Source organism: Anomaloglossus baeobatrachus, chromosome 6 (genome assembly GCF_048569485.1).
Source record: "Anomaloglossus baeobatrachus isolate aAnoBae1 chromosome 6, aAnoBae1.hap1, whole genome shotgun sequence".
NCBI lineage: Eukaryota > Metazoa > Chordata > Amphibia > Anura > Aromobatidae > Anomaloglossus > Anomaloglossus baeobatrachus.
In genome coordinates, this window is record NC_134358.1 from 386532018 (window position 1) to 386558311 (window position 26294).

General features: G+C 50.1%; 1 protein-coding gene across 3 annotated transcripts in view; it reads right to left on the reverse strand.

Annotated features, from left to right (window-relative positions):
• PDE1C (phosphodiesterase 1C) overlaps positions 1-26294 on the reverse strand; it is a 1233587-nt gene that overhangs the window by 137411 nt on the left and 1069882 nt on the right. The gene's annotated exons all lie outside the window — the stretch shown is intronic.

The window sequence follows — 26294 nt, forward strand, 5'->3', positions numbered from 1 at the left end:
AGGGTCCAGAGTCGTCGTGGGACCCCCTTTTTTTTTTTCTTACAATAAATTGGTGAAAGAGGAAATGTTTTGGGGACTGTTTTTTCAAATAAATTTCTTTTGTCGATTTTTTTTTTGTTAGTACTGACAGTTTATGAAGTTGGGTATCTAATAGACGCCATGACATCACAAACTGCTGGGCTTGATCTCAGGTGACTTTACAGCTAGTATCAACCCGATTTATTACCCCGTTTGCCACTGCACCAGGGCACGGGATGAGCTGGGGTGAAGCGCCAGGATTGGCGCATCTAGTGGATGCACCACGTCTGGGGTGCCTGCGGCCTGCTATTTTTAGGCTGTGAAGGCCCAATAACTGTGGACCTTCCCACTCTGAGAATACCAGACCACAGCTGTCTGCTTTACCTTGGCTGGTGATCCAATTTGGGGGGGACCCTACTTTTTTTGTGTAATTATTAATATTTATAAAATAATTATAAAAAAAGAGCCTGGGGGGACCTCCACATTGGATCCCCAACCACGGTAAAGCTGCCAGCTGTGGTTTTCAGGCTACAGCCGTCTGCTTTACCCCAGCTGGCTATCAAAAATGGGGGGACCCAACGTCATTTTTTTTTAACTATTTTTTAAATAGAAAAAATTAATGGTCTTCCCTGTATTTTGATTGCAAACCAAGGTAACGGCAGGCAGATGGGGGTGGCAACCCATAGCTGTCTGCTTTATCTGCGCTGAGAATCAAAAATACCGCGGAGCGCTACGTCATTTTTTTTAAAGATTTATTTTTACAGCACTGTGATGTCCAGCAATCAAAATACAGGGAAGCCCATTTTGTTTTTAGTTATTTAAATAAATAATTAAAAAAAATATATATATGCTCCCGCTGCATCTTTTGTATTGCTAGCTAAGGGTAATCCAAGCAGCTACTGGCTGCTAACCCCCACTGCTTGGTGTTACCTTCGCTGGCAATGGAAAATCCAGGGAAGCATTTTTTATTTTTTTTGCCAAAAAACTACAAAAAAAGGACGTGAGCTTCGCCATATTTTTGTATGCTAGCCAGGTATAGCAGGCAGGTGCAGGAAGAGTTGGATACAGCGCCAGAAGATGGCGCTTCTATGAAAGTGCCATTTTCTGAGGCAGCTGCAGACTGCAATTCGCAGAAGTGGGGCCCAGAAAGCTCAGGCCAACTTGTGCTGCGGATTCCAATCCCCAGTTGCCTAGTTGTACCTGGCTGGACACAAAAATGGGGCGAAGCCTACGTCATTTGTTTTCTAATTATTTATTTCATGAAATTCATGAAATAATAAAAAAAGGGCTTCCCTTTATTTTTGGTTCCCAGCCGGGTACAAATAGGCAACTGGGGGTTGGGGGCAGCCGTACCTGCCTTCTGTACCTGGCTAGCATACAAAAATATTGCGAAGCCCACATAATTTTTTCAGGGGGCAAAAAACTTCTGCATACAGTCCTGGATGGAGTATGCTGAGCCTTGTAGTTCTGCAGCTGCTGTCTGTCTGTATGGAGAAGAGCAGACAGCAGCTGCAGAACTACAAGGCTCAGCATACTCCATCCAGGACTGTATGCAGAAGTTTTTTGCCCACCAAAAAAAAAACGTGGGCTTCGCCATATTTTTGTATGCTAGCCAGGTACAGCTGGACTCCACAGGACGTGCGGTCTGCCCTCCCTGCACAGCAACATATGCACCGGTAGTTTTCTGGACTTCTGTGCCTACCTGAGGACTCATTTCCAGGTTAACCCCTAACGGAGTCTCTGCCGGCTGACTACATGGACCCTCTAGATTGCTCTCACAACTGATTACTTGGTCCTGATTGCGGCGCCCCAATTCTCTGGACCTTATGACCTATTTGCAAGTTGGAATACTAGACCGTGCCAATACCACACATACCACTAGAGGTCCGATCCTACTGGCATTAGACCCTTAGATATCCATCCCACTGTACCTGATTGTCAGTCACAACATAGAGGCACGCACATCACTGCCCGGTTGGCCATTCTGCCTTTACCTACAGAGCCTCCTACAGTTGCCTATTTGTACCCGGCTGGGAACCAAAAATATAGGGAAGCCCGTTTTTTTTAATTATTTCACTTATTTCATGAAATAATTAAAAAACAAATGACATGGGCTTCGCCCCATTTTTGTGTCCAGCCAGGTACAACTAGGCAGCTGGGGATTGGAATCCGCAGCACAGGTTAGCCCGAGGTTTCTGGGCGCCTCTGCTGCGAATTGCAGTCCGCAGCTGCCCCAGAAAATGGCGCTTTCATAGAAGCGCCATCATCTGGCGCTGTATCCAACTCTTCCAACAGCCCTGAAGCCGGGTGGCTTGTTGGGTAATAATGAGTTAATACTGGCTTTGTTTTACTAGCTAGTATTAAGCCAGAGATTCTTAATGTCAGGCATGTTTGACCCGGCCATTAAATATCTCCAATAAAGGGTTAAAAAAAAGACAGCACACAGAGAAAAAATACTTTAATAGAAATAAATACACAGACACATTAGAGACTCCATCTTTATTACCCCCTGTCAGCCCTCCACGATACATGGTCTTCTGTCTTTCTCGTTCAACAAATGCAGCTCTGCTCCACCACTGCTGCATGGGGGAAGACGCTGCTTCCCGTGCAGTCTTCACTCCGTGAGAGATCATTGCTGCTGGCTGTTAGCGGTAACAGCGATAACGCTGACAGACGCGTTACCATAGCAACGGTGCTCCGTCATGTGATTCCCGGAGCCGCGGTTAGCGGTGACGTCACCACTAACTGCGTTGCTATGGCAACGGTGATCTCCGTTAATGACCGGCTGTGTCAGCCGGTCCCTAACGGAACGGGGAGTCGACCGTGTGCTAGAGCATGTCGCCGGTACACGGCGATACACAAATGTACACCGTGTAACGGAGAGTGCAATGACAGGACCTAGGACAGGACATGACGTCAAAGCCATGTGACCAGTCTGTAGCCAATGAGATAATAGCCATGTGACTGGTCACATGGCTATTTTGACGTCACGATAGGTCCTGCATCACTGCTGGCAGTGCTGGTCACCGGGAGGATTCAGCGATCATCGGATGGAATGGCGGCAGGAGACACAGTGCAGGAGGGATCGCGAGGATCAGTAAGTGTTATGGCAATGTTTATTAACTGTATGTGTACATTTATAATGCATTTTTATGTGTTTGTGATTGCCTCCCATTATATCCTATTGGTTCGAGTTCGGTTCGTCGAACGTTCGCCAAACTGAACTCGAACGAGACCTCCATTCGATGAACCGAACTCGAGCCGAACCACGGCCGGTTCGCTCATCTCTAGTCACAATACCAGATTTATATTGTTCAGCTTCTAACACACAGTGAAAATGCTTTTTTTAGGCTATGTGCGCACTTTCCGTTTCCACCTGCTTTTCAGCTGCTTTTTAGGTCCGTTTTCATGCCAAAAGGCATGCGTTTTGATTTTCCAGCAAAGTCTATGGAAAATGTGAATTTCTTGTCCGCACTTTGCGTTTCCAAACGGCACGTTTAATTTGCATAGTTTTGGGCAAAAACCATGAGTTCAAAGAAGCAGCATCTCAATTGTTTTTGCCATTTTGGCTGCGTTCTACACCTATTGAAATCAATGAGTTGTAGTAAATCGATGCCAAAATGTGAAGCAGTGCGCTTGCATTGCATTATTATTGCAATTGACATGTTTTTATTTAACATAACAAAGGCAGGTCTTTCGTCTCTCTCTCTGTGTCGGTCGGTCTGTCGGTCGGTCTTTCTCTATCTCTCTTTCTCTCTCTCTCTGTCCATGTCAGTCTCTCACTCCTACCCCCTCTCTCGTACTCACCGATCCACAATCACCGGCGCTTCGCAGCATGGCATTCACACTGTGGCGGCTTCTTCTCTTTTGAAAATACCGGCCGCTCATTAATCCATTACGTATTCCCTGCTTCCCCCGCCCACCGGCGCCTGTGATTGGTTGCAGTCAGACATGCCCCCACGCTGAGTGACAGCTGTCTCACTGCAACCAATCACAGCCGCCGGTGGGCATGTCTATATCGAGCAGTAAAAAAAAAATATAAAAATGAAAAACAAACGACGTGCGGTCCCCCCATTTGGATACCAGCCAGGGTAAAGCCACATGGCTGAAGGCTGCTATTCTCAAGATGGGGAGCTCCATGTTATGGGGAGCTCCCCAGCCTAACAATATCAGCCAGCAGCCGCTCGGAATTGCCGCATCCATTAGATGCGACAGTCCCGGGACTTTACTGGCTCATCCCGAATTGCCCTGGTGCGGTGGCAAATGGGGTAATAGGGAGTTAATGGCAGCAGCCCATAGCTGCCACTAAGTCCTAGGTTAATCATGGCAGGCGTCTCCCCAAGATACCTTCCATGATGAACCTGAAAGTTAAATTAAATAAACACACATCCAAAAAATCATTTATTTGAAATGAAAGACAAAAAAGCACCCTCTTTCACCACTTTATTAATCCCTCAATAACACCTCCAGGTCCGACGTAATCCACACAAGGTCCCACGACGCTTTCAGCTCTGCTACATCTGAAGCTGACAGGAGCGGCACTAGAGCACCGCCATTCCTGTGAGCGCCATGCAGCTACTGAAGTGAGTCGCGCGATCAGCTGTGCTGTCACTGAGGTTACTCGCGGCCACTGCTCTCAGGTGGAGGACTGCAGCTGTGGCCGCGAGTAACCTGACTGAAAGCACAGCTGATCGCGCGGCTCACTGCAGTCACTCAGGGAATTTGCGGTCACCAGTGAGTCCCTCACGTGTGACCGCAAATCAAGCCGCGGCACACGCACAGAGCCACGCGATCACAATGAGGTCGGATGAAGTTCATCCAAGTTCATTCTGATCGTGCGGCACTGTCCCGCAGCTAGCCAAGACAGTGACAGTGCGGTCCAACTCGGCTCTGCTGCAAGTCTATGGGGATGCTGCAGAGCCGAGTGGTGCGTACTGTGAAAAATGTGCGTTCTGGTTGCTTTTCCCACTATCTATGGCAGAGAAAGCATCCAGAACGCTTGAATTCTCTCCAGGAATGTCCGCACTTTGCGTTCTGCTGAATACATCTCAGAACGCAGCTTTTTCTGCTGCGTTCTGAGACGCACACACAGTGACTTACACGCTGCAGAATTGAACTGCAAAGTGCGCTCATAGCCTTATAGAAAAAAAAAAGTTTTTTCGTCGCCATATTGTGAGAACTGTAACTTTTTTCTTTTTGGAGTGAACAGGCCTGTGTGGAAGCTTATTTTTTGCGCAATAAGCTGAAGGATTTTTGGTACTATTATGGGGTACATAACATTTCTTGATTGCTATTTATTCAGATTTTTGAGGAAAAACCAGCAATTCGCTTATTCTTTTCAATTTCTTGCTCAGTTCACCATGCGATAAAAGTGATGACTGATTTATTCTTCAGGTCAGAATGATTACACTATACCAGATTTATATAATTTTTTATACTTTACGACTTTTGCACACTAAAAACAATATTTTACAAAATTTAATTTCTTTTTGCATCGCCATATTCTGAGAGCTGTAACTTTTTTAATTTTCTTGTTCAAAAGAGCTTTTAGGGCTTATTCCTTTACATATGACTTTTGTTGGCTTTTTATTCAATTTTTGTCGTTTCAGTAAGACTAAAAAACATTTTTGGAGTGATTTTTCCCAAAGTTTTTTTTTTTAATCTACGGTGTTTGCGTAACAGCATTATAATTTCTTTATAATAACCTACACCTTAGGCTAGACATTACCTAAAAGAACAGCCCCTTTAAAAGGGCTGTCCACTAAATTTGACAACCCCTATTCATTTTATTTGTTGAAGCATAACCAACATGCATCAAGGAGGTGCCATTTTACAATAATGGTGCATATTAATATACTACTATGTAAGGACTCACACACACACACACACACACACACACACACACACACACACAACACCTCTTGCATGAAAATGATGCCCACTCCAGGAACACAATCACATATCCTTGATGGTAACAACAGCACATACCATATTTTTTGTTTTATAAGATGTACCGGATTATAAGACACACCCCAAAATTAGAGATAAAAAAAGGAAAAAAAATGGGGTCTGTCTTATACGCCATTGTTGTCTTACTGGAGAGGGAGCAGAGTCACAGGAGGCAGGCACGGCGGTGGGAACGGTGTGGCTGTGCTGGCAACGGTAGGGCTGTGCTGGCACCGGAAGCTCTGCTGGCTGTGTGGAGCAGGCTGGTGCGGGTGTCCCAGAGCTCTGTCAGCGGTGCAGGCTTCAAAGAAATAGCAGATGGAGCTCTCAGTTCAATGACAAGATTTTGAGCTGAGGGCTCCATCTGCACACGCGCCGGCTCGGATGCCATCATTTGAACCCAGAGCATCTGGGACATCAGTCACATCCACACAGCCACCGCTGCCCGCACAGACAGATATCCAGCCGACCGGCCTCTAGCACAGAGAGGCAGGCAGCCAGCCGGCCGCCCGCACAGCGAGGAAGTTGGTCACCCACACAGAGAGGTAGGCAGCCGGCCGGCCTCCCACGCAGAGGTAGGCAGCCGGCCGCCCGCATGCACAGAAAGGCAGCCAGTTTCCCACATGCACAGAGAAGCAGCCGGCCACCCGCACAGAGAGCCAGGCACCCGGCCACCTGCACAGAGAGGCAAGCACCCAGACGCCCACACAGAGAGGCAGGCACCCGGCTATCTGCCCGCAAACAGAGACAGGCAGCCGGCCGGCCACTCGCACAGAGAGACAGACAGCCAGCCGGCCACCCGTCCAGAGAAACAGGCAGCCAGACGGCCAACCGCACAGAGAGACAGGCAGCCGGCCGGCCACCCACATGGAGAAGCAGCCAGCGCCCGCACAGAGAGGCAGCCGGCCGCCCGCACAGAGAGACAGGCAGCCGGCCACCTGCGCAGAGGCAGGCAGCCGGCTGCCCACACAGAGAGGTAGGCAGCCGGCCGGCCGCCCGCGCAGAGGCAGGCAGCCGGCCGCCCACACAGAGAGGCAGGCACCCAGCCGGCCGCCCAAGCAGAAGCAGGCAGCCAGCCACTCGCACGCACAGAAAGGCAGCCAGCCTCCTGCACGCACAGAGAGGAAGCCGGCCACCCGCACAGAGAGTCAGGCACCCGGCCGCCTGCACAGAGAGGCAAGCAGCCAGCCTCCCACACAGAGAGGCAGGCAGCCGGCCGCCCGCACAGAGAGGCAGGCACCCGGCCGCCCGCTCACACAGAGGCAGGCGGCCGGCCGTCCGCACAGAGAGGCAGGCACCTGGCTGCCGGCACAGAGAGGCAGGCAGCCAGCCGCCCGCACAGAGAGGCAGGCAGCCGCCCACCCGCGCAGAAAGGCAGGCACCCTGCCGCCTGCTCAGAGAGGCAGGCACCCAGTTGTCCGCCCGCACAGAGAGGCAAGCACCCAGCCACCCACACAGAGAGACAGCCGGCCGGCCAGCTACCCGCACAGAGAGGCAGGCACCCGGCCGCCCGCACAGAGAGGAAGGCACCCGGCTATCTGCCTGCACAGAGAGACAGGCAGCCGGCCGGCCGCCCGTACAGAGAAACAGGCAGCCAGCCGGCTACCCGCACAGAGAGACAGGCAGCCGCCCTCACAGAGAAGCAGCCGGCGCCTGCACATAGAGGACAGCCGGCCACCCGCACAGAGAGGCGGGCAGCCGGCTGCCCGAACAGAGAGGCAGGCAGCCGCTGCCCGCACAGAGATTCAGGCACCCGGCTGCCCAAACAGAGAGGCAGGCAGCCGGCCGCCCGCACAGAGAGGCAGCCGGGCGCCCGCACAGAGAGGCAGGCAGCAAGCCGGCCACCTGCGCAGAGGCAGGCAGCCGGCCACCTGCGCAGAGGCAGGCAGCCGGCCGCCCGCACAGAGAGGTAGGCAGCCGGCCACTCGCACGCACAGAAAGGCAGCCAGCCTCCTGCACGCACAGAGAGGAAGCCGGCCACCCGCACAGAGAGTCAGGCACCCGGCCGCCTGCACAGAGAGGCAAGCAGCCAGCCTCCCACACAGAGAGGCAGGCAGCCGGCCGCCCGCACAGAGAGGCAGGCACCCGGCCACCCGCTCAGAGAGGCAGGCACCCGGCCGTCCGCTCACACAGAGGCAGGCGGCCGGCCGTCCGCACAGAGAGGCAGGCACCTGGCCGCCGGCACAGAGAGGCAGGCAGCCAGCCGCCCGCACAGAGAGGCAGGCAGCCGGCCGCCCGCACAGAGAGGCAGGCAGCTGCCCGCGCAGAAAGGCAGGCACCCTGCCGCCCGCTCAGAGAGGCAGGCACCCGGTTGTCCGCCCGCACAGAGAGGCAGGCACCCGGCTGCCCGCACAGAGAGGCAGGCAGCCGGCCGCCCGCACAGAGAGGCAGGCAGCCAGCCGCCCGCACAGAGAGGCAGGCACCCAGATGCCCACACAGAGAGGCAGCCGGCCGGCCGGCCACCCGCAAAGAGAGGCAGGCACCCGGCCGTCTGCCCGCACAGAGAGACAGGCAGCCGGCCGGCCACCTATACAGAGAAACAGGCAGCCAGCTGGCCACCCACACAGAGAGACAGGCAGCCGCCCGCACAGAGAAGCAGCCGGCACCCGCACATAGAGGCAGCCTGTAATACTATTGTATGTATTGAGGATTTCGATTGCGTTAGGGCAATGACAACCAGAGACGAGTTCTTGGTGCAAAGACGTTTATAATATGCAACCACGGTATGTACATAAACGGAACAAGACACAGCAGAACATAAAACACAGGAAATACCTTCCAGGATCGGAGCGAAGGGGAATTCCCGGGACCACGCACCGGACTCCCCCCGGGAGACCACCAAGAGCGAACCCCTATACAGGGACTGTCTGGCAATCACCCCAGAAGGCCTAAATGCGCAGCAGCCGGGACACAAAGGGCAATAGGTATAGTCCAATAAATGTCCGTACGAAATGAGAGTCCAGAGTGGTTACGAACCGTAAGGAACCGGGCAGAAGTGCTGAACAAAGATGGCAGACGGAGTCCGGGCACAGCTAGATGAGACCAGATGAAGTCCAGAGTCGGTGTCGGTTGTTTTTCAAGAGGATCCAAAAATCAATCAGGAACCAAGAGCAGCAGAGCAGGAGTACACAGCAAGCAGTATACTCAGGCACTGGACTAAGCTTAGGGGCGGCCTTTTAAACAGATGGACAGGAAGTAGGGCAACAGAACAGCAAACTCCATGTTAACAAAGGGCAAGCTCTTTCAAAAGAGAACTGGAAATCCCGGAACTCTGACACAGCTGACCGCCCGCACAGAGAGACAGGCAGCCGGCCGGCTGCCCGCACAGAGAGGCAAGCACCCAGCCACCCACACAGAGAGACAGCCGGCCGGCCAACTACCCGCACAGAGAGGCAGGCACCCGGCCGCCTGCACAGAGAGGAAGGCACCCGGCTATCTGCCTGCACAGAGAGACAGGCAGCTGGCCGGCCGCCCGTACAGAGAAACAGGCAGCCAGCCGGCCACCCGCACAGAGAGACAGGCAGCCGCCCTCACAGAGAAGCAGCCGGCGCCTGCACATAGAGGCAGCCGGCCACCCGCACAGAGAGGCGGGCAGCCGGCTGCCCGAACAGAGAGGCAGGCAGCCGCTGCCCGCACAGAGAGGCAGGCACCCGGCTGCCTGAACAGAGAGGCAGGCAGCCGGCCGCCCGCACAGAGAGGCAGGCAGCCGGCCGGCTGGCCCCGCCCGCTCAGAGAAGCAGGAACCCGGTCGTCCGCCTGCACAGCCGGCCGGCTTCCTGCACAGAGAGACAGGCAGCCGGCCGGCCACTTGCACAAAGAAGCAGCCGGCACCCGCGCAGAGAGGCAGCTGGCCATCCACACAGAGAGGCAGGCAGCCGGCTGCCCGCAAAGAGAGGCAGGCAGCCGGCCGCCCGCACAGAGAGGCAGGCACCTGGCCGCCCGCACAGAGAGACAGCCGGCCGACCAGCCACCCACACAGAAAGACAGTCAGCCAGCCGGCCAGCCGCTCAGAGAAGCAGCCGGCACCCGCACAGAGAGGCAGCCGGCCGCCCGCACAGAGAGGCAGGCACCCGGCCACCCGCACAGAGAGGCAGGGAGCCGGCCGCCCGCACAGAAAGGCAGGCAGCCGGCCGCCCACACAGAGAGACAGGCACCAGGCCGCCCGCACAGAGAGGCAGCCACCCGGCCATCTGCCCGCACAGAAAGACAGGCAGCCGGCCGGCCACCCGCACAGAGAAGCAGCCGGAACCCGCACAGAGAGGCAGCCGGCCGCCCGCACAGAGGCACGCAGCTGGCTGCCCACACAGAGAGGCAGGCAGCCGGCCGCCCGCACAGAGAGGCAGGCAGCTGGCCGCCTACACAGAGAAGCAGACAATTAACTTCTCACCTCTCTGCGGCGCCCCCCCCTGAAGCATGGCCGTTGGCGCCCTGTGCGGCCGCACAAGTCGCAGATGCCTAAAGCCGGCCATGGTGACATCATACGCTGCATCATTTACATGCTGCTTAGTTGCTAGTAGAGATGAGCCAACCTCTAAAGGCTTGAGTTCGGTTCGGTTCGTCGAATGAAGCCCGCGTTCGAGTTCGGTTCGGCGAGCCGTTCGACGAACCTCTTGAACCCCATAGAAAACTCACAAGACAACACAAACACATGGAAAAGTGACAAGGACAAATACTCATGCAAAAACAAAACAGCTGGACGAGGAAAAAGAGGACGAGACACAGATATAGGCATGCCATGCCCTTCTAAAATCTTGTAAAACACAGCAAGGGAACTCCAAGCGGAGTCTCCCTTTTTTCCAAAAATTGGGCCCCACAGACACCACTTCAGTGGCAGCACTTGTGCCCCAGTTGTACACTTCACAGGTACATTTGCATCAAGCACATTCAAAAATACACCAGCCTTAACTGTCCCCGGGATGACACCGGTGTAGGTAGCAAAGTCTTTGCTGATCCATGACTTGTTCATCTTCGATTATTTTTAAAAACACAGCAAGGGAATTCCAAGGGGAGTCTCCATTTTTCCAAAAATTGGGCCCCACAGACACCACTTTAGTGGCAGCACTTGTGCCCCAGTTGTACACTTCACAGGTACATTTGCATCAAGCACATTCAAAAATACGCCAGCCTTAACTGTCCCCGGGATGACACCTGTGTAGGTAGCAAAGTCTTTACTGATCCATGATTTGTTCATCTTGGATCATTTTAAAAACACAGCACAAGGACACCAAGCGGAGTCTCCCTTTTTTCCAAAAATTTTGCCACACACATCACTTTAGTGGCATCACTTGGGCCCCAGTTGCAAACTGGACAGGTTGATTTGCATCAAGCACATTAACAAATACACCAGGCTTTACTCTCCCCAGGATGACACAGGGGTAGTAAAGTCCTTGCGGATCCATGACTTGTTCATCTTGATGAACGTTAGTCTGTCCACATTGTCACTGGACAGACACATGCGCTAATCTGTCAGCACACACCCAGCAGCACTGAAGACACGTTCAGAGACAATGCTGGCTGGTGGACACGACAAGATCTCCAAGGAGTAAGTGGAGAGCTCTGGCCATATTTCAAGATTTGAAGCCCAAAATGAGCAAGGCTACAGTTGCAAAGTCATGGCATCGATGTTCATTTGGAGATACTCCTATATCATCCTCTCCAGACGTTGACTATGTGTCAGACTTCTTGTCTCTTGTGGCCTTGCATTGGAAGGTCTAAAAAAATTATGAAACGATTCCATAAAATTGCTGGTACCAGCACCAGATATGGTGTTGCTGGTACGGTTTGACTGATAATGACAAGACAGTCCCATGCTTGGCAAGTGACAACTGGGAGATTCACTCCGTGCACCACTGGTGTTTGGTGGAAAAAGCCGAGCTAAGATTGAGTAACAGCTTCTGCTGATACTCCTGCATATGTGCGTTCCTTTCTATGGCTGGAATTATTTCACTAAAATTTGGACTTGTACCAGGGATCTAATAGTGTTGCAACCCAGTAGTTATCATCACTTCTAATTTTGACAATCCGAGGTTCATGTTGGAGGTAGTGCAGGAAGAAGGCGCTCATGTGTCTTGCGCATCCATGCAGGCCAAGTCCTCGCTGTGTTTGTGGTGTAGACGTGATAATCGTGCTTTCTTCCGCTGACATCTCCCCCCACCTCGTTCAACCGAAATTTGACCAAGGTCTCCCTCATCTGCCGAGTCTTCCATGTCCATCGAGAGTTCGTCCTCCATTTCTTCATGGTCTCCTGCACCTTCCTCAACATTTTGGCTGCTACCATGCTCCCTTGTTAATCCCTCTCCCCCACAGTCCCATGCCTGCCACCTTGGTGATGCTCAACGTCTGGACCTTGTAGATGTTGGTATCCCTTGCGCATATGAATCCTCCTGTACTTCCTCCCCTTCCTCTTGTCCCACCCCCTGACTCCGAATAGTGTTTAGCATGTGCTCCAGCATGTAAATGACTGGAATTGTCATGCTGATAATGGCATTGTCAGCGCTTAACATATTCGTCGCCATGTCGAAACTGTGCAGAAGGGTGCATAGGTCCTTGATCTGAGATCACTCCAGCAGCATGATCTGCCCCACCTCTGCATCTCGTTGGCCCAGGCTATACGTCATAACGTATTGCACCAGGGCTCGGCGGTGCTGCCACAGTCGCTGTAACATGTGGAAAGTCGAATTCCAGCGTGTCGATACATCCCATTTCAGGCGATGAACCGGCAGGCTGAAAGACTTCTGGAGCGATGCAAGTCGATCAGCTGCGGCGGTTGAACGGCGGAAGTGAGCAGAGAGTGACCGTGCCCTGTGCAGAAGCCCATCTAGGCCGGGATAGTGGGTTAAAAATTGCTGCACAACAAGGTTCAACACGTGAGCCATACAAGGCACGTGTGTCACCTTGCCCCGGCGAAGGGTCGCACCCAGGTTTGCAGCATTGTCGTACACGGCCTTCCCTGGCTGCAGGTTGAGTGGAGACAACTATTTACGAAACTCGCTCGCAAGAGCTGACCACAACACCTCCGCTGTGTGACTCTTATTTCCAAGACATTTCAAGGTAAAGACCACCTGATGCCGTTGAGCTCTGCTGCCAGCATAGTAAGGAGGTGTGCGGGATTCCTTGTGCGCAGTTACAACGCGGGTGGCCTGACCAGGCAGGCTTGGGGCGGAGGTGGAGGGCCCAGACGAGGTTGAGGAGGCAGAAGCAGTGGAGGAACTTCTACATAAAGAGGATTGTCGCACAAGTCGTGAGGACGGCAAGACTTGTTCAGCAGACCCTTCTCCATCTCTCACCATAGGTAAACAGTGCCCAGTCAGCGACATGTTACGCCCCTGTCCATGCTTACTGATCTAAGTATCGGTGGTGAAATGCACCCGGTCACCCACAAGTTTCCCAAGGAAGCGGTGATGTTGTGTGCGACATGCTGGTGTAGCGCAGGCACACTTTTCTTGGAGAAGTAGTGACGAGTGGGCATCTGGCACTGTGGCACTTCAACGGACATAAGGTCACGAAAATCCTCTGTGTACACCAGGCAGAAAGGCAGCATTTCGGTAGCCAAGAGCTTACAGAGGGATAAAGTCAACCTCTTAGCTTTGTCATGGCTTGGAGGAAATAGCCTTTTATTTGTCCACATCTGAGGGACAGAGATCTGGCTGCTGTGTGGAGACGGTGGTGAGTAGGGTGTCCCTGGAAAAATGCAGGTCTGTGAGGAAAGTGCAAGCGGAGACATAATGTTGCCTTCATCCAAAGTTTGTGCTCTCGATGTCTGAGAGAGTTGTACACCAGCACTTGTTTCCCCTTCCAAACCAACTGATGACCTACCAAGCAAACTGCCTGTTGCAGTTAAAGTGGTGGAAGGTCTGCGTGGAAAACCAGTAGTGACAGCTGTCCCCACAGTCATAGAAGATGAATAGCATGCGGAGGAACTTGCAGGGTCAGACAGTGTTTGGCCCGCTCCGCTAGGCTGCATTGCAGCACGGTGAGCTTCCCACTGGGACTTATGCTTGTTATTCATGTGACGATTCATGGAAGAAGTTGTCAAACTGGTGAGTTTTTGGCCTCTACTTACAGATTGCCAACAAATTTTGCAGATCACATGATTTGGGAGATCCTTTGCAAGGTCAAAAAAGGACCAGGCTAGGCAAGGCTTAGAGGCCATGCGACCTGCAGAGCCACCCCAACTTGTGCTCAGAGGCAGAGTTGTGGCTGAGGATGCAGTTGTAGATGTGCTTCCAGTACTCCGACTCTGTCCAGGAAGGCGCAAGGTAACTTCGTCGTCAGTTGCATCCTCCTCCACCACCTCTGGTGACTTCCTCCAGTGCCTGACTGTGGGTTCACAGTAAGTGGGATCTAGAACTTCATCATCAAGCATTGTGTTTGCACTCTCCTCGCCCTCAGACCTAACCTTGTCCTGCCCTGACTGAATAGTTAAGTTGTCATCCCAATTTGGTATCTGCGTCTCATCGTTATCAGTATGTTCCTCATTGTCTCCACCAACAGGTGTTACAGTTTGGGAATGAAGGTGTACATTATGCTCAGAAACTTGGACATCAGGGCCAGAATCTGAGTCACAAAGCTTCTGGGCATCACTGCAGACCATTTCCCGGTCTGTACTCACTGTAGCTTGGGTGCAGACCTCTGATTCCCAGGCTATAGTGTGACTGAACAGCTCTGCAGACTCAGCCATCTCTGTTACACCATACTGTGCAGGGCGGGTGGAGACTTGAGAGCTGGGAGAAAGCAAGTGTGATTGGGATGACAACTGAGAGGATTGTTGTTTTTTGGATGTTGAGGTGGAGGAGAGGGCACTTGTTGGAGCAGTTGAGATCCATTCAAGCATGTTCTTTTTTTGTGCATCATCTACCTTTGTTACAGTTGTTCAGGTCCGTAAAAAAGGGAGCACATCAGATTGTCCACGGAAAGTAGTAGATATCTTACTTTTGCTGGAAGCTGGCCTATCTTCAGCAGATGTTAATGTAGCTTTCCCACCTTCCCCACAGACACAAACTTTTTTTTCTTTTCCAACACGCCTGTTCCCCTTTCCACCAGCATCTGTCCTTTTGCCACTCATTTTGTTAGCGAAAAGATTGGCCACTTAAAATGTGGATGCAAAAATTGAGAGGTGGTGTAGATTGCAGAGGTGGTCTAGCTTTATTGACAGCTGAAGAACCAACACTGACTATCACAGACAATTTTAGTATGCCCCTAACAGTGGCAGCACAGTTTGCAAATAGAATTGCATATAAAAAATGGACAGGTGTGTACAATGCAGAGGTGGTCTACCTTTATAGACAGCTGAAGAACCAACACTGACTATCACAGACAATTTTAGTATGCCACTAACAGTGGCAGCACAGTTTGCAAATAAAATAGCATGGCAAAAGTGTGCAGGTAGGTACAGTGCCCGGGTTCTGTGGGTCAGTGGACAGGAAAAGAACACTAACTTAGTATTCTAGACACTTTTAGGATGGCAGAAAAAGTGTCAGCTCTTTGGGCAAATAAAATAGCATGGCAAAAGTGTGCAGGTGGGTACAGTGCCCGGGTTCTGTGGGTCAGTGGACAGGAAAGGAACACTAACTTAGTATTCCAGACACTTTTAGGATGTCAGAAAAAGTGTCAACTCTTTGGGCAAATAAAATAGCGTGGCACAAGTGTGCAGGTGGGTACAGTGCCCTGGTTCTGTGGGTCATTGGACAGGAAAGAAACACTAACTTAGTATTCCAGACACTTTTAGGATGGCAGCAAAAGTGTCAGCTCTTTGGGAAAATAAAATAGCGTGGCAAAAGTGTGCAGGTGGGTACAGTGCCCGGGTTCTGTGGGTCAGTGGACAGGAAAGGAACACTAACGTAGTATTCCAGACACTTTTAGGATGGCAGAAAAAGTGTCAGCTCTTTGGGCAAATAAAATAGCGTGGCAAAAGTGTGCAGGTGGGTACAGTGCCCGGGTTCTGTGGGTCAGTGGACAGGAAAGGACCACTAACGTAGTATTCCAGACACTTTTAGGATGGCAGAAAAAGTGTCAGCTCTTTCGGCAAATAAAATAGCGTGGCAAAAGTGTGCAGGTGGGTATAGTGCCCAGGTTCTGTGGGTCAGTGGACAGGAAAGGACCACTAACGTAGTATTCCAGACACTTTTGGGATGGCAGAAAAAGTGTCAGCTCTTTGGGCAAATAAAATAGCGTGGCAAAAGTGTGCAGGTGGATACAGTGTCCGGGTTCTGTGGGTCAGTGGACAGGAAAGGACCACTAATGTAGTATTCCAGACACTTTTAGGATGGCAGAAAAAGTGTCAGCTCTTTGGGCAAATAAAATAGCGTGGCAAAAGTATGCAGGTGGGTACAGTGCCCGGGTTCTGTGGGTCAGTGGACAGGAAAGGAACACTAACGTAGTATTCCAGACACTTTTAGGATGGCAGAAAAAGTGTCAACTCTTTGGCCAAATAAAATAGCGTGGCAAAACTGGGCAGGTGGGTACAGTGCCCGGGTTCTGTGGGTACCAGAAGAGGAAAGGAAGCCTCACTTTCTATCCCTCCTAATGATGAAATGCAGCAAGGAATTCCCTGAGCTGAGGTACACAGACGCTGTTATCTAAAGCTGTTCACAGCGTTTGCATGGACCTGCCTAGCAGCTATGGCTATGAACGCCTGGAAATCAGCCCTGAAATAACAAGCAGTCCCTAATCCCTACAGCGCTGTGTAGCTTGCACTATGTCTATAGCGCACACAGCAGGATCGGCGTCACCCACACGCCGAAGGCAGATAATGGCAGCGACAGGGAAAATGGCCGTATTTTATAAGGCAAGGACATGTGACATTCACAGCCTATGACACATGCCCTTGCTTGTCTGGCAAAAATCCACTTAGCTGTGTGTGTGTCTGTGACTGGCTGACATCCTTGTCCGCCCCAGTGCATGTGCGCTTAGGAAAAAGAAAAAAAAAAGGCGACCGGCATTCTCTCAGCGCCACAGATCTAAACCGCATCCCCCCCGCACACTATATGCTGAAATTTGATAATAGCGTGAATCACAGTGACTCACACTATTACAGTGAAAAGCCAGCTAGTAACTAGCTAGGCTTTTTGCTGATCGAACCGTTATCGAACGTAACTCGAGCTATCGAGCTTTTAGCAAAAAGCTTGCGTTCGAGTTCGATCTCGAGCACCCCCCAAAATCACTTGAACATGACATTGGTGAACCTCGAACATTGCTCAACTCTAGTTGCTAGCATCGAAGTAGGACACTGGACGAGTGGAGGGAAGGTGAGGTAAATTGTTTATTATTTTTTTACTGTGTGCACTGCAATGGGGGATCATCTGTACCAGGATGTGGCCATAATGGCAACATATACCAGGATGTGGCTATGAAGGGAACATATATACCAGGATGGGGCCATGATGGGGGCATATATACCAGGATGGGGACATGATGGGGACATATATACCAGGATGGGGACATGATGGAGACATATATACCAGGATGTGGTTACATACACTACAGTTCAAAAGTTTAGGGTCACATATATTTCCTTATTTTTGAAAGAAAAGCCCATTTATTTTTTTTCAATGAAGCTAACATTAAATTAAACAGAAATACACTCCATACATTGTTAATGTGGTACATGACTATTCTAGCTTCAATTGTTTTGTTTTGAATGCCATATCTACAAAGGTGTATACAGGCCCATTTCCAACAATCGCCACTTCAGTGTTCTAATGGTACATTGTGTTTGCTGTGTCAGAAGGCTAATGGATGTTTAGAAATCCCTTAAAAACCCTTGTACAAGTCTGTTAGCACAGCTGAAAACAGTTTTGCTGATTAGAGAAGCTATAAAACTGACCTTCCTTTGAGCTAATTGAGAATCTGGAGCATTACATTTGTTGGTTCCATTAAACTCTCAAAATGGCCAGAAAAAGAGAACTTTCATGTGAAACTCGACAGTCTATTCTTGTTCTTAGAAATGAAGGAACTTCCATGTGTGAAATTGCCAAGAAACTGAAGATTTCCTATAACGGTGTGTACTATTCCCTTCAGAGGAGAGGACAAACAGGTTCTAACCAGAGTAGAAAGAGAAGTGGGAAGCCCCGCTGCACAACTGAACAACAAGACAAGTACATTAGAGTCTTTAGTTTGAGAAATCGATGCCTCGCAGGTCCTCAACTGGCAACTTGATTAAATAGTACCTGCAAAATGCCAGTGTTAATGTCTATGGTGAAGAGGTGACTCTCGGATGCTGGCTTTCAGGGCACAGTGGCAAAGAGAAAGCCATGTCTGAGACTGGCTAATAAAAGAAAAAGATTAATATGGGCAAAAGAACACAGAGATTGGACAGAGGAAGACTGGAAAAAAGTGTTATGGACAGACGAATCGAAGTTTGAGGTATTTGGATCACACAGAAGAACATTTCTGAGATGCAAAACTACTGAAAAGATGCTGGAAGAGTGCCTGACGCCATCTGTTAAGCATAGTGGAGGTAATGTTATGGTCTGGGGTTGCTTTGGTGCTGGTAAAGTGAGAGATTTGTACAAGGTAAAAGGGATTTTGAATAAGGAAAGCTATCACTCCATTTTGCAACACCATGCCATACTCTGTAGACAGCGCTTGATTGGAGCCAATTTCATCCTACAACAGGACAATGACCCAAAACACACCTCCAAATTATGCATGTACTATTTAGGGAAGAAGCAGGCAGCTGGTATTCTGTCACCAGATCTCAACTAGAGATGAGCGAACCGGTCCCGGTTAGACTCGAGTTTGGTTCGCCAAACGGAGGTCGCGTTCGAGTTCGGTTTGGCGAACCGGTTCGGCGAACCACTCGAACCCCATAGGAAACAATGGGAGGCAATCACAAACACATAAAAACACATTATAAATGTACACATAGTTAATAAACATTTCCATAACACTTACCGGTGCCCGCAATGCGTCCTGCACTCTGTCTCCCGCCGCTCTTCCATCGGTAATCGCTGCGTCCTCTCGGTAACCAGCAGTGATGCAGGACCTATCGTGACTTCAAAATAGCCATGTGACCAGTCACGTGTCTATTATCTCATTGGCTACAGACTGGTCACATGGCTTTGACGTCATGTACTGATCTAGGTCCTGTCATTGCACTCTCCGGTACACGGTGCACGTTTGTGTATCGCCGTGTATCGGCTAGATGCTCTGGCACACGGTCGACTCCCCGTTCTGCTTCCCCCTTCCGTTAGGGACCGGCTGACACAGCCAGTCAATAACGGAGATCACCGTTGCCATAGAAACAGGCATGTTAGCGGTGATGTCACCGCTAACAGCGGCATCGGGAATCACATGATCGGAGCACCGTTGCTATGACAACCCGTCTGTCAGCGGTAACGTTACCGCTAGTGATGAGCGAGTACTAAAAAGCTCGGGTGCCCGAGGCTCGGGCCGAGCATCCCAAGATACTCGTGTACTCGGCCCGAGCACCGAGCCCAATGTTATCCTATGGGAGACCCGAGTATTCTTTTGAAATGACCCCCGGCAGCATGTAGAAACCCTAAAAATGTCACAAAAGTCTCAGAAGAGTGCTCAAATGACATGGCAACAGCATGGGGAAGACCCCTTGAAGCATTTATCACTCAAAAGTCACAGCTGTGAACAATTTTGTCCGAGTTTTATGCCATTTTTATGGACTCACCAGAAAACCTTCCAAAATGACACCAAAATGAATTTTCATGGCGGAAATGTTAAGGGCACATACCCAATAGTGAGATAGAGCTGGTGTATGTTACTTTTTGAGATTAATACATGAAAGATTTTACGTAAAACATTGTGTGGCACTCCGATGTCCAAAACGCATGTTTTGTGCTTTTTACTAGCGATGTCGGTCATTTTTTTTTTCATTCTATTTCCCGTCGGTCGGTCTCGCTCTGTCTGTCTCTCTCTGTCTTGTCTGTCCCCCTCTCACAGTCTGTCGGTCAGTCTCCCCCCTCTCTCTTACTTACTGTTCCCCGATCACTGCCGCGGCGCTGCACAGCTGTTCACTAAACTCCGGCGGCTTTTCCTCTTTTGAAAAAGCCGGACGCTCATTAAACAATCTCGTATTCCCTGCGTTCCTGCTTTTCGGCGCCTATGATTGGTTGCAGTGAGACACGCCCCCACGCTGAGTGACAGGTGTCTCACTGCACCCAAACACAGCAGCCGGTGGGTGTGTGTATACTGTGCAGTGAAATAAATAATTAAATAATTAAAAAAAACGGCGTGCGGTCCCCCCAATTTTAATACCAGCCAGATAAAGCCATACGGCTGAAGGCTGGTATTCTCAGGATGGGGAGCTCCACGTTATGGGGAGCTCCCCAGCCTAACAATATCAGTCAGCAGCTGCCCAGAATTGCTGCATACATTATATGCGACAGTTCTGGGACTGTACCCGGCTCTTCCCGATTTACCCTGGTGCGTTGGCAAATCGGGGTAATAAGGAGTTAATGGCAGCCCATAGCTGACAATCAGTCCTAGATTAATCATGTCAGGCGTCTCCCCGAGATTCCTTCCATGATTAATCTGTAAATTACAGTTAAAATACACACACACACGAAAAATCCTTTATTAGAAATAAAAAACACTAACAAAGTCCCTCATCACCAATTTATTAACCCCGACAAACCCTCCATGTCCGGCGTACTCCACAGTCCTCCAGCGTCGCATCCAGCTGTGCTGCATGAAGGTGACAGGAGCTGCAGAATACACCGCCGCTCCTGTCAGCTTCACATAGCAACTGAAGACAGCCGCGCGATCAGCTGAGGTGTCACTGAGGTTACCTGGATCCAGCGGTGGATGCAGCGGTGGCCGCGGGTAACCTCAGTGACAGCTCAGCTGATCGCGCTACTCACCGCCGCTCCGGTGAGCTCCATGCAACAAATGAGGTGAGTATCGCGATCAGCTGAGCTGTCACTGAGGTTACCTGGATCCAGCGGTGGATGCAGCGGTGGCCAGGGTAACCTCAGTGACAGCTCAGCTGATCGCGCTACTCACCGCCGCTCCGGTCAGCTCCACGCAGCAACTGAGGTGAGTATAGCGATCAGCTGAGCTGTCACTGAGGTTAATCGCGGCCACCGCTGGATCCAGCGGTGGCCGTGAGTTACCTGACTGACAGCAGCTGATCGCGCTACTCACCTCAGTTGCTGTGTGAAGCTGACCGGAGCGGCGGTGTATTCTGCTGCTCCTGTCACCTCCATGCAGCAGAGCTGGACGCGACGCTGGAGGTCCGTGGATTACGCCGGACATGGAAGGCTTTGTCGGGGTTAATAAATTGGTGATGAGGGACTTTGTTATTGTTTTTTATTTCTAATAAAGGATTTTTCGTGTGTGTGTGTTTTTTAACTGTAATTTACAGATTAATCATGGAAGGAATCTCGGGGAGATGCCTGACATGATTAATCTAGGATTTAGTGGCAGCTATGGGCTGCCATTAACTCCTTATTACCCCGATTTGCCAACGCACTAGGGTAAATCGGGAAGAACCGGGTACAGTCCCAGAACTGTCGCATATACTGTATGCGGCAATTCTGGACAGCTGCTGACTGATATTGTTATGCTGGGGGGCTCCCCATAACGTGGAGCTCCCCATCCTGAGATTACCAGCCTTCAGCCATATGGCTTTATCTGGCTGGTATTAAAATTGGGGGGACCGCACGCCGTTTTTTTAATTATTTATTTATTTATTTTACTGCACAGTATATACACGCCCACCGGCTGCTGTGATTGGGTACAGTGAGACACCTGTCACTCAGCGTGGGGGCGTGTCTCACTGCAACTAATCATAGGCGCCTGTGGGCGGGGAAAGCAGGGAGTATGAGATGGCTGTGTGCAGAGCACAGCACGCCCACCGTTATAAAGGCTCGGTCACGCTGTGCAGGCCGGCCAATCACTGCAATTCCACAACTAACAGGGCTGTGGCATTGCAGTGGTCTGCCAGCCAATCCCTGCATGAGGGCTGGCTCTCAAAAGAGCGCCAACATGCAGGGATGAAGACCACGAGTACAGCACGAGTATCGCGAAATTACTCGGTACCCGCCGAGTAGCCCGAGTACAGTGATACTCGTGCGAGTACCGAGTAGTAACAAGCATACTCGCTCATCACTAGTTACCGCTAACAGCCAGCAGCACTGATCACTCACGGAGTGAAGACTGCACGGAAACCAGCAGCGTCTTTCTCCCATGGTGTGCTGCTCATGTAGCAGAACTGCATGGGCTGAAGGAGAAAGACAGAAGAGTGTGGATCGTGGAGGGATGCGAAGGAGTAATAAACATGGAGTCTCGAATGTGCCTGTGTATTTATTTCTATTAAGTATTTTTTCTCTGTGTGGTCTTTTTTTAACCCTTTATTGGAGATTCTTAATGGCTGAGTAAACTTGCCTGACATTAAGAATCTCTGACTTAATATTAGCTAGTAAAGCAAAGCTAATATTAACTCATGATTACCCAGCAAGCCACCCGGCTTCAGGGCTGCTGTAAGAGTTGGATACAGCGCCAGATGATGGCGCTTCTATGAGAGCGCCATTTTCTGGGGCGGCTGTGGACAGAAATTCGCAGCAAAGGCGCCCAGAAACCTCGGGCTAACCTGTGCTGCGTATCCAATCCCCAGCTGCCTAGTTGTACCCGGCTGGACACAAAAATGGGGCGAAGCCCACGTCGTTTTTTTTTTTTAATGATTTCATGAAATTCATGAAATAATTAAAAAAGGGCTTCCCTATATTTTTAGTTCCCAGCCGGGTACAAATAGGCAGCTGGGGGTTGGGGGCAGCAGTACCTGCCTGCAGTACCTGGCCAGCATACAAAAATATGGCGAAACGCACGTCATTTTTTTTATAGTTTTTTGGCAAAAAAAATAAAAATGCTTCCCTGGATTTTCCATTGCCAGTGAAGGTAACACCAAGCAGTGGCGGTTAGCAGCCAGTAGCTGCTTGGATTACCCTTATCTAGCAATACAAAAAATGCAGCGGGAGCCCATATATATTTTTTTTAATTATTTATTTAAATAACTAAAAACAAAAAGGGCTTCCCTGTATTTTGATTGCCTGACATGACAGTGCTGTAAAAATAAATCTTTAAAAAAAATGATGTAGCGCTCCGCGGTATTTTTGATTCTCAGCGCAGATAAAGCAGACAGCTACGGGTTGCCACCCCCATCTGCCTGGCGTTACCTTGGCTGGCAATCAAAATACAGGGAAGCCCATTAATTTTTTTTATTTAAAAAAATAGTTAAAAAAAAATGACGTTGGGTCCCCCCATTTTTGATAGCCAGCTAGGGTAAAGCAGAAGGCTGTAGCCTGAAAACCAGAGCTGGCAGCTTTACCGTGGTTGGGGATCCAATGTGGAGGTCACCCCAGGCTTTTTTTTTATAATTATTTTATAAATATTAATAATTACAAAAAAAAAGTAGGGTCCCCCCAAATTGGATCACCAGGCAAGGTAAAGCGGACAGCTGTGGTCTGGTATTCTCAGGGTGGGAAGGACCATAGTTATTGGCCCTTCACAGCCTAAGAACAGCAGGCCGCAGGTGCCCCAGAAGTGGCGCATCCATTAGATACGTTAATCCTGGTGCTTCGCCCCAGCTCATCCCGTGCCCTGGTGCGGTGGCAAACGGGGTAATATATGGGGTTAATACCAGATGTGTAATGTCACCTGGCATCAAGCCCTGGGGTTCGTGAGGTCAGGCGTCGAGCGGGCCCATGTGTGAGGAGTGTAAGGTGGGTGGAGCTAAGCGGAGTAATGTGTGCAGAGTGCCAGGTGGGTGGAGCCAAGTGGGGTAATGTGTGCAGAGTGCCAGGTGGGTGGAGCTAAGCGGGGTAATGTGTGCAGAGTGCCAGGTGGGTGGAGCTAAGCGGGGTAATGTGTGTGGAGTGCCAGGTGGGTGGAGCTAAGCGGAATAATGTGTGCAGAGTGCCAGGTGGGTGGTGCTAAGTGGACTAATGTGTGCAGAGTGCCAGGTGGATGGAGCCAAGTGGGGTAATGTGTGCGGAGTGCCAGGTGGGTGGAGCCAAGCGGGGTAATGTGTGCAGAGTGCCAGGTGGGTGGAGCCAAGCGGGGTAATGTGTGCAGAGTGCCAGGTGGATGGAGCCAAGCGGGGTAATGTGTGCAGTGCCAGGTGGGTTGAGCCAAGCAAGGTAATGTGTTCAGAGTGCCAGGTGGGTGGAGCCAAGTGGGGTAATGTGTGCAGAGTGCCAGGTGGGTGGAGGTAATCGGGGTAATGTGTGCAGAGTACCAGGTGGGTGGAGCTAAGCGGGGTAATGTGTGTGGAGTGCAAGGTGGGTGGAGCCTAGTGGGGCCATGTGTGCGGGCAGCGGAGTGCGAAGTGGGTGGAGTCTAGCGGGGCCATGTGTGCGGGCAGCGGAGTGCGAAGTGTGTGGAGCCTAACGGGGCCATGTTTGCGGGCGGTGGAGTGCGAAGTGGGTGGAGCCTAGCGGGGCCATGTCGGGCATTACCAAGCAAAGCACTTTGCTTGGATACCCGATATTTAACTTGGTTACCAGCTTACCGCAGGCTGCCAGCGATGGCTCCCTGCACACTGTAGCTGTAAAAAGCCCTGCTTTTGGTGATAGAACCGTTCTCAAAAGTAACTCAAACTGTCGAGCTTTTAGCAAAAAGCTCGAGTTCTAGTTCGATCTAGAACACCCCCAAAATCACTCGAACCGCGAACTGGCGAACCTCGAACTACGAACCGCGCTCAACTCTAATCTCAACCCTATTGAGCTGTTGTGGGAGCAGCTTGACCGTATGGTATGCAGAAAGTGCCCATCAAGCCAATCCAACTTGTGTGAGGGGCTTCTGGAAGCATGGGGTGAAATATCTCCAGATTACCTCAGCAAATTAACAGCTAGAATGCCAAAGGTTTGCAAAGCTGGAATTGCTGCAAAGGGAGCATTCTTTGACAAAAGCAAAGTTTGAAAGAGAAAATTATTATTTCAAGTAAAAATCATTATTTCTAACCTAGTCAATGTCTGGACTATATTTTCTATTCATTATGCAACTCATTTGATAAATAAAAGTATGATTTTTCATGGAAAAGACAAAATTGTCTGAGTGACCCCCAAACTTTTGAACTGTAGTGTATACCTGGATATAGCCATGACAGGGTAATACACCAGGATAGGGCCATGATGGGGACATATATATAGCAGGATGCTGCCATGATGGGGGCATATATACCAGAATGAGGCTATGATGGGGACATATATACCAGGATGGGGCCATGATGGGGACTTCTATACCAGGATGGGGTCATGATGTGGACATATATACAAGGATGTGGTCACATATACCAGGATATAGCCATGACAGGGCCATACACCAAGATAGAGCCATGATGGGGACATATATACCAGGATTGGACAATGATGGGGGCATATATACCAGGATGGGGTATGATGTGGACCTATACCAGGATGCGGCCAGGATGTGGACATATATACAAGGATGTGCCATGATGGGGACTTATGTACCAAGATTGAGCCATATATACCAGGATATAGCCAAGATGAGGTCAAACATCAGGATGATGGATGTTTTTACCAGAAAGGGGCCCAGGATAGGGGACTTTAGTACAGTATTTCCTTAAAGTATTGAAAACACATGAAGAAGGAGAGGTGCAAAAACTCATTGTAAGTCATGATGCTAGCTGAAATCTATCAGTAATTAGAATGCAATCCTGCTACTTAGTGAAAAATAATATCAGCTGGCTCAAATGATCACCCATAAAAATGTGTTTCATTACAAAGGTTCTACATAAGAAACATCTCATAATGGGAAAAACCAGTGAGCTGTCTCAATAATTTTACAACCTCATTGTTGCAAAGCATACTGATGATATTAGTTACTGAAGAATTTCTAAAGTACAGAAGCTTCCAGTGAGCACTGTTGGGGCCATAATCCAAAAGTAGAAAGAACATCATGTCACTATATATTGGCCATGACCAGGTGCTCCCCGCAAGATCTCAGACAAAGAATTGAAAATAATTATCAGAAAAGTTGTCCAAGCGCCAAGACTACATTGTTGATCAAAAACAATGTCCAAGTGTGTTTAAAATTTGCTCACCAACATTTAGAGAAGCCTGTGAAATACTAGGAGAATATAGTCTAGTCAGATGAGACCAAAACTGAACACTTTGGATGCCATAATACACACTATGGAATTCAAAAGGCACTGCATATCACCTTAAAACATCATACCAATAGTGAAGTTTGGAGGTGGGAATATCATGGTGTGGGGCTGTTTTTCAGCATATGGCACTGGCATGCTTCATATAATTGAAGGAAGGATGAACGGCCAAATGTACCAAGGCATTCTTGATAAAAATCTACTGCTATCTAGCAGGATTATGAAGCTG